At 43.1% G+C, this 13,822-nt stretch overlaps 1 long non-coding RNA gene across 1 annotated transcript in view; it reads left to right on the top strand.

Annotated features, from left to right (window-relative positions):
- LOC123280767 (uncharacterized) overlaps positions 1–13,822 on the top strand; it is a 61,179-nt gene that overhangs the window by 23,430 nt on the left and 23,927 nt on the right. The window contains exon 5 of the long non-coding RNA XR_011498063.1: positions 8,124–8,283. This is a non-coding gene — a long non-coding RNA (uncharacterized lncRNA). The remainder of the gene's footprint in view (positions 1–8,123; positions 8,284–13,822) is intronic.

Raw genomic sequence — 13,822 nt, 5'->3', positions numbered from 1 at the left:
GCAACTCTCTGGACTAGTTTGCTTTCACCCAACAATGTGTCGTGGGATTCACGTTCCCAGAGGGTGGGCTGAAGCGTGACTCCTCTCACCTCAGCACTGACATACGCCTGCCCCCAGCCTACTGGGCTGTGGAAATGCTAAGGTTCCTCTCTGGGAACACATTCCCCAAGAGGCCAAAACGCACCCAAGAATGTCTCTGGGCCTTCTCTAATCAGTAATTTGGTTTCATGTGTCTAGCTGGCCACAGTAAAATGTGGGAGGGAGGTAGCCTGGGTGAAATGACAGATTTCTAGGAGGCTCTCTCACAAAATCCAGGCCTCCCAGCTCCTGGTGAGTGAGCCTGTGGAGTCCTTGCTGACACAGTCGCTTCACACCTCACCGGAGCCTCTGCCAAATTCTAAAGGGGAGACAGAGAGGAAGAGAGACTGAGGGAGAGAGAGAGGTCCTGCCGTGGCGCTCTGTGGGCCATCTACTTAGCTCCATTTATTATACTTTCTTCTGATATTTGTTCTTCCTTTTCCCCAGGGGAGACCACAGGAAGCAGTTTTAAGGCAGCCTCAGGCTTCCTTTAAGGCTTCCCTTCTTTTTCCAGGAAGAGAGCAGAGTCCCCCTCCACCCTGACATCAGACCTGTTGGAGGCAACCTGGGGTCCCCAGATGCACTTGCCAAAGTGCCGAGAGAATGGAGGTGCGTTAGGAGGAATCTAGGCATGATTGGGCACGGGGTCTCACGTCCTTGTCCATATCAGTACTGTCTGCTGCTGATTTTTTGTGCAGATCACATTGCTTTAAAGCTCAAGAAGCCCCTTTTGTCATATCCATCAATTGCCTCCCTTTCCTACTGTTAATCAGTGTCTGCTAATTAGAGAACAAACTCCTGTTTGTCCAGTTGCTTATCTACCAACACCCCCACCCCAAGGCAGCTAAATGAGTATAAATGAGTCACTCATTAAAAAATGATTTAAGTTTATCAAATTCTATTTATGTCTCTTTTATATCCCAATTTTCTATAGATTTAATGACTCTAACTGATAAGGTTTTAAGCTACAGTAATTTATCCCTTGAGTAGCACAAGGCTTGGCTGTATTTCAACATTAATGACAACAGCAGCAGTAATGCTAACGATTACTGACATTGGCGCTTCATACGTACCAGGCGTTGTCCTCAACACCTTGCATACACTACCTCACTATCTCATTTAATTCTCACAAAAAGGGTAAATATTATTATCTTCATTTGCATTTATGGGAACTAATGTTCAGAAAGGTTAAGTCAACTAACTGAAGTCAACCCAGGTGGTATTCAGAGGCCTCGGCTGCCCATCCTAGGTTCTCTTAGTCCGTGTTTTTCAGAGGATGGCCCTTAAATCATTGAAATCAGAAAGACCTGGGGACTTTGTCAAACTTCAGTCTCCTGGGACCCCACTTAGGCCCAGGGAATCAGAATCCTGAGAGTGTGACCCTGGAATCTGCATTTCTAAAAGCAGACTCCTCTGCACACAAATTTTGAGAATTACTATCATCTCTGACTTTGGGGGTATTTTAGACACATTCTCTGATTTCAACTGCCGAGGAGTTGGACATTGGGAAGGGAGTGTGTGGTTAACCTGGGAGCAGAAGTGGCCTCCCCGCTGTGGAGCAGTGGGAAGGCTGCGGGAAGAAGACATGTTTTAGTCCTTCATTGAGCTTATGCAATTTATTTAATCTCTCTTGGCCTCCATTTTCTCAACTGTAAACCAGGAATGATACTCTTCTGTCCCAGGTGGTTGTGAGGATTGATGGAGATAATGTATGTGAAAGTAGAATAAAATTTAAGAGGGAGGAAGTGCTCTACAAACGTATGTGATATGAATCATGGGTTGCCGGGAGTCTGGGGAGGCAACCACGGTGCTGTGTGTAGTGCTGGGCACTTCGTGTGGACACAGAGAAAGGGGAGACAGCAGCGAACCCTCCCAGGGACTGGATATTTTGGGGATCTGTCCAACCTTCTTGGGAGGGGCTGTTTCCTCCACAACTCAAAGGAATTCACTCCTTTTAAGTCAAGGAGGCACACTTTCTATCTGGTATTGGCCCTCGCTTGCCCAACTGTTTCACAGGGGACTGAGGTGTGCTTTCTGCCTCAATTTCCCCCATCTGTTCAGAGAAGACAAAAGCCCTGCCTCTCCATGGCCATAACTTCTGTGGGCGCCATTTCTTTAAGCCAGAATTATAAATCTTCTCTGTGTGCCAGGATTACTAGCATTTGTTTAGTCTTCGCAATAGTGCTATGCGTCCATTAGACCCATTTTATAGATGACAGACTTAGGGAGTTAAAGTACTCTTCCAAGGTGGTCAGAGGTGGAATCCCAGGATCCGCATTCTTATCCTCTATACCACATCGCCGGGAAAGGATGTGAAGAAGAAGGTGTGTTAAGCTTCGAGCTGTTCTGAGGCCTCTGAAGGCATGTCCATATTTGAAAGCAACCTCTCCCTTTCCTGCCCCTCTGCAGTGCAGCCTAAGTTTCAATTAGGGAGAGAAATAATTGGCAGTGGAGAACGCCTCTAGCAGTGGTAATTACCTCCAGCGCCTTGTTGGAATAGTCAAGCTACATTTCAGTTTATGCTGTAAAACCTTAATTATAATATAAACAGCTGCCCTTCAGCCCTGTGGGGCAGCCTTCCCCCGCCTCCCTTCTCTGGCCTCGGCATGGTGCCTCCTTCATAAGTGGTCAGGGAGGTCCAGGAGCGGGCAGGGCCTTTGGGAAGGAGGGAGCTAATGCTGTGTGCGCAGTGGGGTTTGGGAGACAGGGAGTCCCTGTTGGGGTCCCATCTTCAAACAAGGAAGCCAAAGGTGACAGCCCCATTGGCACCACTCACCCAAAGTCTCTTGGGGCAGAAGTTAGCAGCCAGCCTAGTACCGTTTGGCTTGGACGGGGTTTAGCAGGACATGGTGGAGTTCCAGGGTAATAAATCCTTTTGTGTACTCTCCTCTAAGGAAGAGCAGAGTCTTCTTTTCTTTCTAGATTCAGACTCCACAGCCATGTACGGGGCCATACCAAGTGCCCAGTGCTCTCTGGGTACTATGCCAGGTAGGCATGGTCATAAGCTATTCCCCATTTAAACTTCACAGCACTTGTGTACATGGGGAATTACATCCCTATTTGGCTGTTAAGGAAAATGATCCTTTGAAAATTTAATCAGAGATAAGGCTTGAAATGCAGATAACCCTGTGAGAGACTTAAGTTCAGGTAAGGTGCTGGAAATTATTGAGTTTTGTTCAAGCAGCAGGAGCAGAGGCAAGGGTGAGTCAGCAGCGGGCATCTGAGAGGGCCCAGGAGCAGGGTCCTGATGAGGGGAGGAGGACATGGAAGCCAGAGGAGCTGAGATGCTGCACTGCCCACTTCACAGTTTGCCTCTGACTGGCCTTGGTGCCCAACCGGGGGACGATTGTGTTGAGAACATGGACTGGAAGAATAAGGAGTCAGTCAGCCTGGTGGGGTGGGTGATGATCAGGGCTCTCTCTTCAATCTTTGTGGGCCAGATGGAACAACGTGAGCTTCTCAGTGGCCTTCAAAGTAGAGTGAGCAACGTAAGCTCCTGAAGAGCGGGGATAATTATGTGAACTTCTGTTTTTTTAATCATTTCTTCTTTTTAATTTCTGATTTCTATATGTTTTATAATGGTCGTATGTACAAAAGGACATTTATCTAATTTATACGCAAATAAATATATGTATGTCTATGGGATGCATGCTCCCACGCTCAAGTATGTTTTACACCTTGGGGTCTATGATCAAAAAGTTTGAAGTCTGCTGGGCTAGATGCTAACATGGTTACATGGATTTCTAGCTTTAAAAACAAACCACACTTGAGGGGTCATGGCTCATTTACTTTGTTGATGACTCAGAGTGGTAACAATTATTAGTCGTGGAGTATCTATGGCTCTGCCCTGTCATTTAATCCTGCATAAGCAAGGTAAAGTGGTGTCCAGAGCATGGATGCTAGAGCTAGATGACCTGGATTCAAATCCCTAATCAGTCGTCTGCTAGCTTTATGATTTGGGGTAAGTTACTCAGCTTCTCTGTGCCTCAGTGTCTTCATCTGCAGAATGAAGCTCACAGACGCTAATCTACATCATAGGATAGTTGTGAGGATTACATGAGTTAATGCACATAAAGTGCTTATAACAGGGCTTGACCCTGAGAAACCACTCAGTAAATGTTAGCAAGGTGGGATAAGGAAAGACAAGGAAATGGAGGTTCAGGGAAGTGAGTGGAGGAGCTGGCATTCCAGCCCAGGCCTGGCTAATTCCAAAGCCCATGCACTGGGACCCATGATGGAAACTAGTCTAAGTCCTTACCAACAACCAGATGGGGTGAGACAATATATCTGTTCTGCTCCTAAGAATCTATGGTTCTAAACCTCCTGTCATCACCAGCCCTTTCCATTTCCCCAGCCAGCACAGAGAAAGGACAATAGCACATCTCCCTCTCAGTTGAAAGAAGCCCCATAGGTTGGTCCTTGCTGCCATCAGCCCCAACAGGTGTGCTGCTCCATCTCTCTGTGGTCCTCCAGAACTCTCCCAAATCCCACAGGGTGTCTTTGCTCTAAGGAGGGATTCTAGAGCTTTGCAAAACCACAGACAAGACAAGCAGGAGTGTTGCATAGAGGGAGGTGCTGCAAAAGATTCAGGTAGCAAACGGTGTGCTTCCACTGGGTGCACTGGGAAAGATAGCTGGGCAGAAGGGACTGGGCTGGAACTCACATTAGTGCCTCTTCCCTCTGGGGTTCCTTGATGGCCCTTGAGTGTGACACTCACATGTTCTAATTCTGTGCAAAATCCATGAGCAAGGTGTGCTTGCTGTAAAGACCTTGAACCATCTTGGGAGGTTCTCTTGATTTAACAGGCATCTCAGGTTGCTCTAACCCCAGCCTCCTGCCCTGACAGCAGCCGCTGGGTGAGTCTGAGGTTCATCCAATCTGTAAAGAGCTTCCAATCTGGGACTTAGAGGTGGGGAGAGGTGGTCACTGTGGAGAGAGGAGGAAGCCGTGGTGAGCTGGGGCATTCTTTGCTATAGACTTTCAGAGACAAACTTGCTGGTTGCAGGTCAACTCTGCCCCACTCCTAGGATTGGCATTCCTGCTTCCCTGCTTCTAGCACCATCTCTAGCTCCACCTCTCGTAAACACTGCAGAACAGATTCTCTGCCCCCTTTTCCTGAAGACCATATCCTCTGAGAGGATGCTAAGGGTTTTTAGTGTAAGTAGCAGCCAGAAGCTAACAGTAAGTAAAATTTCCAGAAATAAAGAGAAACTTTCAATATTTCGGGACTCTTTAAACAATGCACTTGAAATAAGAGGCTTGCATTAGAATCTAAATTAAAGTCCTCGAGTGGCTTTTTGTATTTTTTTATTTCGTGTTAACCTGACTACAACTTTATCTTCTACATTTACTTGCGAAAAGTCTTTCTTTAATGGAGAGTTAAAGGATGAAGTTCACGGTTACTCAACGTGGGATAGGCTCGCCAGCTTTTTCTTGTCACTTACCTCCTGGTGGCTGATAGGATGGGGGAAGCCTGTCAAGAGACAATTAAAATGGTGCTTTAAGAAATCGTCAGCCAATAAAAAGTTGCTTACAGAGTTATAAAACCTCTCTCTGTGTCAGTTTTCTTAACCTTCTAATCTTGGCTGTCCAATGACAGGTTTACAAGCCCGTGGGGCCTGCTGTATTAAGTATGTTAAGAGGAATGGTCACATTCGGTGTGAGCTAAAATACCCAAGGCTGGTAGTAGGGAAAGGATCTACCTATTAGGTTTTTCATAAAACCAATCCCTAAAGTAGAAAGAATCGTTCCCTCAAGACTTGCCTTATGGACTGCCTTTCACGGGCTGGTTCATATTTATAAACCAATTTGTCTGGAAATAAATCTCTTTAACACACTCAACTAATTCCAAGAGATGTGTCCCATGGAAACCAATCTTCCTTAAATGAACTGTCTCAAGAAAGGTTTTAGCAGCAGCATTGTCAATCCTGGAATTTTCATCTTCAAGATAAAGATATATCAGCAATAGACCACTTGGAGACACAATACAGGCATACCTTGTTTTACCGTGTTTTGCATGATATTGTGTTTTTTTACAAATTGAAGGTTTGTGACAACCCTGCACTGAGCAAGTCTATCGGAGCCAGTTTTCCAACAGCATTTGCTTACTTGGTGTCTCTGTGTCACATTTTGGTAATTCTTGCAATATTTCAAACTTTTTCATTGTTTTTGTATTTGTTATGGTGATCTGTGATCAGCAATCTTTTGTGTTACTATTGTAATTGTTTTGAGGCACCATGAACCACACCCATGTAAGATGGCAAACTTAATTGTTAAATGTTGTATGTATTATGACTGCTCCAGGACTGGTCGTGCCCCTGTCTGTCTCCATTTCCTCAGTTCTCCCTATTCTCTGAGAAACAACAATATTGAAATTAGGCCAATTAACAGCCCTGCAATGGCCTCTAAGTGGTCAAGTGAAAGGAAGAGTCACACAGCTCTCACTTTAAATCAGAAGCTAGAAATGATTAAGCTTAGTGAGGAAGGCGTGCCGAAAGCCAAGATAGGCCAAAAGCTGGGCCTCTTGCACTAAACAGCCAAGTGTGAATGCAAAGGAAAAGTTCTTGAAGGAAATTAAAAGTGCTGCTCCAATGAACACATGAGTGATAAGAAAGTTAAACAGCCTTATTGATGATGTGGAGAAAGTTTTCGTGGTCTGGATAGAAGATCAAACCAACCACAACATTTGCTTAAGCCAAAGCCTAACCCAGGGCAAGACCCCAACTCTCTTCAGTTCTGTGAAGGCTCAGAGAGGTGAGGAAGCTGCAGAAGAAAAGTCTGAAGCTAGCAGAGGTTGGTTCATGAGGTTTACGGAAGGAAGCCGTCTCCACAACATATAAGTGCAAGGGGAAGCAGCAAGTTCTGATGTAGAAGCTGCACCAAGTTATCCAGAAGGTCTAGCTAAGATAGTTACTGAAGGGGCTACACTAAACAACAGATTTTCAATGTCGACAAAACAGCCTTCTATTGGAAGAAGGTGCCATCTAGGACTTTCATAGCTGGAGAGGAGAAGTCAATGCCTGGCTTCAAAGCTTCAAAGTACAGCTGACTCTCCTGTTAGGGGCTCATGCAGCTGGTGACTCTCAGTTGAAGCCAATGCTCATTTACTATTTTGAAAATCCTGGGGCCCTTAAGAATGATGCTAAATCTACTCTGCCTGTGCTCTATAAATGGAAGAACAAAGCCTGGATGACAGCACATCTGTTTACGACATGGTTTACTGAATATTTGAAGCCCACTGTTGAGACCTACTCCTCAGAAAAAAGATCCTTTTCAAAATATTAGTCCTCATTGACAACACACCTGGTCACTCAAGAGCTCTGATGGAGATGTACAATGAGATTAGTGTTGTTTTCATGCCTGCTAATACAACATCCATTCTGCAGCCCATCGATCAAGGAGTAGTTTCAACTTTCAAGTCTTATTATTGAAGAAATACATTTTGTAAGGCTATAGCTGCCAGAGATGCTGATTCCTCTGATGGATCTGGGCAAAGTAAATTGAAAACCTTCTGGAAAGGATTCACCATTCTGGACGTCATTAAGAACATTTGTGATTCATGGGAAGAGGTCAAAATATCAACATTAACAGGAGTTTGGAAGAAGATGATTCTAACCCTCATGCATTACTTTGTGGGGTTCAAGACTTCAGTGGAGGAAGTAACTGCAGATGTGGTTGAAATAGCAAGAGAGCTAGGATTAGAAGTGGACCCTAAAGATGTAACTGAATGGTTGCAATCTCATGATAAAACTTTAATGAATGAGGAGTTTCTTATGGATGAGCAAAGTAAGTGGCTTCTTGAGATGGAAACTACTCCTGGTGAAGATGCTGTGAAGATGTTGAAGTAACGACAAGGAATTTAGACTATGACATAGACTTAGTCCATAAAGCAGCAGCAGGGTTTGAGAGGATTGACTCCAATTTTGAACGAAATGAAGTTCTACTGTGGGTAAAATGCTATCACACAGCATCTCGTGCTACTGAGAAATTGTTCATGAAAGGAAGAGTCAAATGAGGTGACAAACTTCATTGTTGTCTTATTTTAGGAAATTGCCACAGCCATCCCAGACTTCAACAACCACCACCCTGATCAGTCAGCAGTCATCAACATCAAGGCAAGATCTTCCACCAGCAGAAAGATTACAACTCGCTGAAGGCTCAGATGATGGTTGGCATTTTTTAGCAATAAAGTATGTCTTAATTAAGGTATGTACATTATTTTTTAGATATAATGCTATTGCACACTCAATAGACTATGGTGTAGCATAAACATAACTTTTGTATGCACTGGGAAACCAAAAAACTCATGTGACTTGCTTTATTGCAATATTTGCTCTATTATTGTGGTCTGGAATTGGATGCACAATTATCCCTGAGGTATGTCTGTACATGGAGTTTAAGAAACTGCCAAATTGCATCCAAACACCTGAAAAAATCTTCGTATTCCTGGTTAAAGAGACAGCATTGGAAAGAAACAGGTTTTTGTCACACAATCCTGAGGTTAATTTGGACAGCAGTTGGGTTTTTCATCTGCCACAATTTCTTCCCACATGACCAGAAAAGAGGGCATGCAGTCTGGAAAGTCTGAGGTGTCCCTCCCTCCCTCCCTTCCATCCTTCTTTCCTTCCTTTCTTCCTTCCTTCCTTGCTTTCTCTCTGTCCCTTTCTCTCTCTCTTTCTTTCTTTCTTCCTGCCTCTTGAGAGTAAAAAAAGGCAACCCACAAAAGTTAAGATGAAGCTTTAGTAGAGGACTACCTTTTGGTTTTGGCTGGTTGTTTTTTTGGTGGGAGCTTGTACAGCTTCATCTCAAAAATGGAGGCATTTTTATTACATATTTTTATTGAGATATAATTAATATGAAATAAAATGATCTAATTCACAGAGTTGTTTTGAGTCATAAGTTTATGAGTAAAGAAAAGAACACCCATGAAAGTGCTTCTGTTCAATGCTCAACACTGACTGAATTATACATATGCCATAACCACTGATGACACTTTTTATTTAAAAACCTTCAATAGCCCATCATTTCCTAGAGAAAGTCTAAAATCTAAAGCTTAGAAATTTAAGCTCTTAATAATTCAACCCCACTCTCCTTTCTAGTCTTGTCTGTGGCTACATGTCTTACATGCACCAGTCAGAGAAAACCGGCCAAGAGGGGACTTTGCTGTCTCTCAAATTTCCTCCTGTTGCTCCATGTCTCCCTATCAAGGCCCTGCTCATCCTTCAAGGTCAGAAGCCAACTCTCTCAAGGACCCCTCCTGATCACTCCAGCTGATATTAATTTCCCTTCCTAAGGCCTATCTCATTATGCTCGATTGTTTCTAAGGTATTTGCCAAATTCTGTTTTGTAATAACTATTTATGATGACTAGCTCCCTTCTTTCGTATAATTCTGAGGAACATTCATTGAGCATCTATAATATGTGGGCAGAGAGGTAGGCCTGGGGAGGGGCTGGGTAGAACTACAGAGATGAAGGACATGGTGTTTACTCTCGAAGGGATCATGGTCTGGTGGGGAGCCTTGAAGTTGAAAGCCCCACCATGTCCAATTCTATATCTCCAGCAGTGTCTAGAATGTCCCATGCATAGCAGATACAGATGTTAATGAAATCAAAGACTGCTAAAGGTGAAAAGGCTCAGAATGTTAAATATAATCGCCTTATCTAGGAAAAGAGGAAATTAAGGCTCGAGCAGGTTAAACAACACGTCCAGGATCACCAACAACTCCAGAGTTATAAGTCAAGTGCTATGAATAACCACAAACCAAACTGGGAAGCGTCCAGCTGGTACGATCAGGCATGGGGTCTGTTTTCTTATTTCTTTTCCCTAAAATCCAGAGTTGCCTCTGGTCATAAGAAACCTCTTTTTGCTCATGGAAATCAACACCATTTCCTATGAGTTTCTACTCTTTGACCTCAGTGGAACCTGGGTTTGAATTCTACCTCAGCCACTTATGAGCTGGATACCTGGGATGAGAGACACTGCCTCTCAGCTTTATTTTCCTCATCTTCAAAATGAGGGTAGTAATATTTATTTTGTAGGATCATTATAAGGATCACTTTAATATATGAATTAAATTAATAAATGAGAAAAAAATGAGACCAGACCCTGGCCCCTGGTAGGTCCTCGTTGCAGTGGTGATGGTGGTGGGAATAGATATTATAATTCAAACACACCTACAAGTTAGAATTGACTTTCTGCTAATGGTGCTTGTGTCCTGAAGCATTCATTTGTTAACTTAGTCTCCTAGTAATCTGGGAATCTCTGCATTTTTAGCTTCCGGGGTTCCCGTTCCATACTTATCAACCAACGGCTTGTAGCATTTTGCTGTGTCAGAAAGAAATTCACTTCATCGTAGTTTTCTGGATCTTCTTTCTCCTATTCAGCCAAGATCTGTGTCTTCACCCAGGCAACCCATTGCAGGGCCAAGCTGCACTGAAGAAAAAGAAAGATACTCTTCTAGTGTGAATAATTTTGACACTTCTCTCCCCTTCCTACATAATGTGTCTTTTTCTACATGCTCCTGGTGTCCCCAGGAACTGCTCTTCCTCCCTGGATTACTGACCACATCTTCTCACTGATTCCTTGAAGGTCAACTTCCAGTATTGCTTTGCTAGTTCAGACCTTCCTCCTTCTCAGCCATGCTTCATCCTCATTCTGTGCCTCAGTTTACTTCTCCAAGCACCTACTTGCCTAATTCTATGTTATCTTGATCCTTGAGCAGCCAGGTCCTGCAAGTTTTCTCAGTTGCAATGATAAGAAATCAAACGATGAGGGTAGAGGATGGAAGTGTTGGTATTCATGGTGAAGAGAGGAGAGAGGCTGGCTGTGGTGTACTTCCACCCCCTCACATCAATACTCATAACACAAGTGTATTCTAGACAAGCTAGCGGCTAAGATTTCAAAACTAGTCTCTCTATTTTTATTGAGGGAGATAGAAAAGACAAAGGGATATACTGGTAATTAGAATTGGTTAAGAAAAACTTCTAGAGAATGTGTTAGTGTGACAGCAGATTCAGACCAATCTTGTTTATCCTCAGTATATACAGCATTACTGCACAATGATCTCTGGTGTACAGATTCCTATCTTATTGAAAGATTCACCAGGTGCCTTCTGAATCATCAGAAGACAACAAACATGAAAAGTTATATTGCAATGAGTATACTTTTGATACTGAAATTATTGTACTTACCTCTAGTTCCTTGAAAATCTATGAAGGCGTATCTGGTAAACTTTGACCAACTGAAATATTCAGTTACTGGAATACTTGCCTAATCCAAAGCTGTAAGAGTGTGCTGATCATCTACTCTACGCCTGCCCTGTATTAGACACTCTGGAGTAGCAATTCTTAACCTATGTCTGTGGCATTCCAAAAGATTTATGAATGGGGTTCAGGAGTGTGTGAACCCACTGAATTTGTGTGCAGAATTTGGTATCTGAATATTTATGTTCATTTTTCTACGAGAGAGTCCATGGCCTTCATCAGCACTGTTGTGAGTTCTAAGTAGACCTTCTGTCAGGACACCAGATGAATAGGTGTTTTCTCTGTGGTATGTGCTTAAAGGAGGCTTTAGTGAGAGAGTGTCACAGATTTAAAAAATGTTGCCAAGCACCAGGTAAATTTCTTCCAGAAAATAGTTAATCCAAGGGTGGATTTCTGACTCCAACAAAATCACTCCAAAAGTGATTCAGTTCTTTTTGTTGTTGTTTTGTTTTGTTTTGTTTGAGGGGAGCCTTGCTCAGACCCTAGAATGGTAGACACGTTTTCCCCAACCCCTACCATGAAAATTCTTTTTCTCATTCCTTTGCTCCACAACCTTAATTTTTTTCTCCCTATTCTTTCCCTCGTATGCTCTAAATTCTTCACCCGGTCTGTTCCCTCTCTTTGCTTCTCTCATTCCCTCTCAGTTCCTTTCCTCTGCCCTTGGCTGCAAACCTGCTCTGTAATTCACGACTGAGCAGCTGTCGTTGGCTGGGAGAACCAGGCTCCTTGGTTTTAGATGGCCCCGGAACAAGGCAAAGACTTTGGTCTCTGGGCCCTTCAATAGACTGAGCACAAAGCTGTGGTGAAAGAAGGTGTCTTCTAAGAAGTTCACATTACGGCCTGTAGTAAAAGAAAATGGTGATATTGTTACAGCCACCAGTTTCTTCCCATTGTCTTCCTTGTCAAAACCATGCCCCCTCCAAAGGGATGGGATGCGTTTCAGTACAATTTGAGAATGTTCAGTAACCCAATATTATCTTCATTTCCCTCCTTGTTTCATGTTACTTTCTGATCCTTGAGTTCTCCCAAGTTCACAGTGGTCCATGACATTATGGTGACTCGCTAACTTTCCCATTATACTTACAGTCAATGGGAGAACAATAGATTGTGTTATTCTGTATTTCGCTTCCCTGTCACTCAGTGTTTTATCTCCATTGATACCCTGGTACCAGACACAGAAACCAAAGTAGGTTGTCTTGTCTTCAGCGAATCTTGAATGCCTTTTGTTCAGAGAGGCGTTTTGTATTCATCAGTCAACTGAGGACTCATCCTGAGGAAGCCCTCAGTCAGCACACAGCCCCAAGTGAAAAAAGGATACTCGAGTTGTGAAATATTCATAGCACAGGGTACTTCAGTCGTGTTCACCTTTTGGCTCCCTAAGCCCGAAAGGATCACCAACAGTAACCTGCAAATCTTGTGAACATGAACATTTCCTGGATGAAATAACCTGCCATGTCTCATATCCACGTCTGATATTAAATCTATTCACACAGGCCCATTTATCTTCCTACTCGATCTGCCAACACAGCTGTGTCAAACAGTTTTAATAAAAGTCCAAAGGTGAAATGATAGTGATCAAAGTTTAACCCGATTTCTTCCCCTCTTCTTCCAAAGAGGTAATAGATAGCCTTTCTCTCCCTCCCCTAAACTCCCTCTTTAAATGCTCTCTCATGGTGCTTAGAAACAGTACTGAGGCTGAATTAAATGGCATGTTGTTTATGTTTCTGAAGAATAAAATCTAACCAGATCAATAAACTCATGTCCAAACAGAAAGTAACTGAAGAATATAATGGCTGTTAATTGGTTGCAATCAGTTGATGACTATTAGGTGTCAAATTCAACCAGAAAAATAGTCAACAGAATCTGTAACAATGCACAGAGACAGCAGGAAAAGAGAAGGAAGGGGGACGGGGTGGGGGGGGGCGGGGGGGGACACACAGATAGAAATACCGCTTTCACTAAGATTACTCTCTCAGAGTTCCTGATAAAATAAGAACTAAATACTCAAGATCCCAGGGTAGGTCTGTTTTTACGTAGATCTTGATTTTAATGGCCAGGAGGACCTCCTTTTGTGGCAAGGAATGTAGGTAGGCTACAATAAGGAAAAAAACAAGTTAGTGAATGAACCCCATGCTGATCTCAGCTAATTCATACCTACTTTATTTAGTGCCTATTATATGTCAGATACTGCACTAGACATTTACAGGCAAACACAAGAGGGTTAAAAGAAAGTTCAAGAAACCTTTTCACACATTTAACTTGAGTGTGCACTTCATTAAATACTACTCTCTGGAGTACGAATATCCAAACTAGACTCTGGCCAAGTCTATGCTTCACTGGAGAAATCTTTATGAAAGTGTTTGTTACGCTTCCCAGTGCCTTTGGAAATGAGAAGGATTTAGATGAAGAATAAAGAGAACCCAACTCAAACAATGTCTGGATAGATCCTAGTTGCTGCCTTCAACACTATATTAAGAAGGAT

Source organism: Equus asinus, chromosome 25 (genome assembly GCF_041296235.1).
Source record: "Equus asinus isolate D_3611 breed Donkey chromosome 25, EquAss-T2T_v2, whole genome shotgun sequence".
Classification (NCBI taxonomy): Eukaryota; Metazoa; Chordata; class Mammalia; order Perissodactyla; family Equidae; genus Equus; species Equus asinus.
The sequence above is the reverse complement of the archived record's forward strand: the minus strand, read 5'-3'. Positions and strand labels throughout refer to the sequence as shown.